Source organism: Mustela nivalis (genome assembly GCF_964662115.1).
Source record: "Mustela nivalis genome assembly, chromosome: 18".
NCBI classification, from domain to species: domain Eukaryota; kingdom Metazoa; phylum Chordata; class Mammalia; order Carnivora; family Mustelidae; genus Mustela; species Mustela nivalis.
In genome coordinates, this window is record NC_139037.1 from 41,793,213 (window position 1) to 41,796,197 (window position 2,985).

Below are 2,985 nucleotides of genomic sequence, written 5' to 3' on the forward strand. Positions count from 1 at the left end.
GGAGGGGAGGAGGAAGAGAGGGGAGAAAAGGAAGGGAGGGAGGAAAGGAAGGAGGAAGCAGGGGACCACAAGCAGGCTAAATAAAATTTGGAAAAACTCAGACGCAGTCTCAGGCTTAGTCCCTCTTGGTGACGAAGCAGCTGTTTCTTTTCCCTCTGTTCCTACAGCCATTCATTTATCAGCAGATGGGAGCACCAACTATGCATCAGGCAGAGTTCTAGGTCCTAGGGACAGAGTGGTGAACAAGACAGAGGGTGTCACTGTCCTCACAAAGTGTCCTTTCTAGGGGGGACTTAGAGACCTCAAAACTTTTCCTGTGGGAGCTTCTAAGACATCAAGATGGTTAGGAGACCCACCCTTCCTTCCTTCCTTCCTTCCTTCCTTCCTTCCTTCCTTCCTCCTTCTTTCCTTCCTTCCTTCCTTCCAGAAACAATCTGGTTGGGAAGCAAGGAGGCTTCCTTTCTCCGTGACACAGAGAAAGCAGAAGAGTACTCAGTTTGAGGGGCCAGCCATCACCACTCAATAAGGCAGGGAAGGGAGATGCGATGAAGCCAAGAATGGATTCCCCTTGGTTTGGGGCTCGGAAACCCATGGTCAGAGAGGATTCTCACTTCATCTTTCGTCTCTTTAGGAAGGATGGCCCTAAATTTCCAAGAGATTGCTCTCCTCTCTGCCTACATAATATATTTCCTCGCCGGTCTCCCTGCCAACCTCCTGGCCCTGCGGGCCTTCACAGGGCGGGTCCGCCAGCCCCACCCTGCCCCCATCCACATCCTCCTGCTCAGCCTGACGCTGGGGGACCTCCTGCTGCTGCTGCTGCTGCCCTTCAAGATGATCGAGATCGTGAACAACTTCCGCTGGCCCCTGGGAGACACTCTCTGTGCCCTCACCGCCTACGGCTTCTACAGCAGCATCTACTACAGCACGTGGCTTCTGATGGGCATCAGCATCGAGCGCTACCGCAGTGTGGCTTTCCCTGTGCAGTACAAGCAGTCCCGTCGACCCATATATGGAGTGATCGCCTCTCTGGTCTCCTGCCTCTTGTCCTTTGGACACTGTAGCATTGTGATCATCGTCCACTACTTACCAGCCCAGAAGGAGGGGGTTGATGATGCCATAGTCCTCCCTGCCTGCTATGAGGACTTCTCCGAAGAGCAACTGAAAGTGTTGCTTCCTGTGCGGCTAGAGCTGTGTCTCTTCCTCTTCTTTGTCCCCATGGTGGTCACCATCTTCTGCTACTGGCGCTTCGTGTGGATCATGCTCTCTAGACCCCAAGTGGGAACACGGAAGCGCTGGAGAGCTGTGGGGTTGGCCGCCGTGACCCTCTTCAACTTCTTGGTCTGCTTTGGGCCTTATAATGTGTCTCATGTGGTGGGATTCTTCCAGAAAACGAGTGAACGGTGGCGGGTGTGCGCCGTGTTGCTCAGTGCTCTCAATGCTTGTGTCGACCCCTTGATTTTCTACTTCTCCTCCTCAGCTATGCGCAAAGCCTTTGATCAGAGGCTACGGGGTCTGCAGAGCTGGGGTGTCTTACTGTCAGGGTACTGTAGGAGGAGAACTGGGGAGCCGGCCGCAGAGAGAGATGGGAGTTTAGGTATGGCCAACGTCAACTTCACAGGAGACTGAATTGGCCAGCTTGCTGTTATATTTTTGTGGGAGGAGGGAGGGCTCAAAATGGGGAACAGTGAAACAGAACTGGGGTGACTTCTCCTGTGCCTAGCTTACAAGGCAAAGAAGAGCAGTGGACATCTCAAGTCCAACTCATCCATTGGGAGAGTGTTTTTGTTTTGTTTCCTGGGGGTTATGACATTTCCTTATTTGTGGTTGGCACTGCTTCATGGTAAGCCACAGCCCTTTGATCCTTGTAATTATTTCCCCATGCAGTATCTTTAAGATGGTAGCATTCCTCAACTACTGCAGAGCTGTCTTGCTCTGTCCTTGATTCAGAGGCAGGGGGAGAGGTTGCTCCATGCAGCAGGTCTGAAAATCTAGCAAAGGCAAGAGTCTACAGAGCAAAGGACACCTGGATGGCTTAGCCGGTTGAGAGCCTGACTCTTGAGTTCAGCTCAGGTCATGATCTCAGGGTTGTAAGATGGAGGCCTGCGTCAGGTTCCACAATGGGTGTGGAGCCTGCTTGGGATTCTCTCCCTTTCCTCTATCCCTCCCCCTATTCATGAGCTACTTTCTGTCTCTCGAATAAATAAATAAAATACTAAAAAAAAAGAGTCTGGAGAGCCAGACAGGATCCTGCCATGTGAGCCTGCACAACCAGTCCCCCAAACAAAGCCGTTGCTAGCTCAGGTCTATGCAACAGCAAGTCAGTGCTGGTGTGTAGAAACTAGTCAGGATACTTCTTGGTGGTTACGTCCTATTTTCAGTCCCCAATGCTGTGTATTTGTATCATTTTTTTCTGTCATCAGTCTTGTCAGAGGTCTGTTACTTGGTTTTCAAAAGCCAAAGGCCTTCTGTGGAAGTCACCCACAACTTCTATTTCTTTACTGTTGGTTTGTTTCCTTCCCTGTAGTTTTTTGAGTCTTTTCAGTTGCTCCTTTTCCAACTTTTTGAAGTTGATGCTCATCCATTTTTAGCCTTTGTTCTTTGTTACCTAAGCATGTGAGGTATCTCACTCCCTTAGTGAGGGAGTGAGATCTCCCTCCAAGGACAGTTTCAATGGGATGCTACCAGTTTGGATTTGCATAATTTTTCATTATTTTAAGTTCTAAATAGGCTCTAATTTCCATATGATTGTTTTCTTCTTCGACTCAAGTTTAGAAATATTCTTTATTTTTAAGGATACAGGTTTTTTTTTTTTTCCCTTGATCCTTTTGTCACTCTGTTCTAACTAAAGGCACTGCGACCAGAGAATATGGTGTGAATGGTTCCAGCTCTTTGAAATTTGTTTTGAACCGCTTTTTGACCTGGAATATAGTCGACCTACATACATTCTGCAACCATTGTGTCTCTGTACATGGGGTCTGTGAATGC

The 2,985-nt window shown here is 49.0% G+C and overlaps 1 pseudogene across 1 annotated transcript; it reads left to right on the forward strand.

The window, feature by feature from the left end:
• Positions 1-636: 636 nt before the first annotated feature.
• On the forward strand, positions 637-1,626 carry LOC309853273 (free fatty acid receptor 2 pseudogene; annotated as a pseudogene). Its single transcript has one exon. The product of its transcript is annotated as a free fatty acid receptor 2 pseudogene (transcript).
• Positions 1,627-2,985: the final 1,359 nt, after the last annotated feature.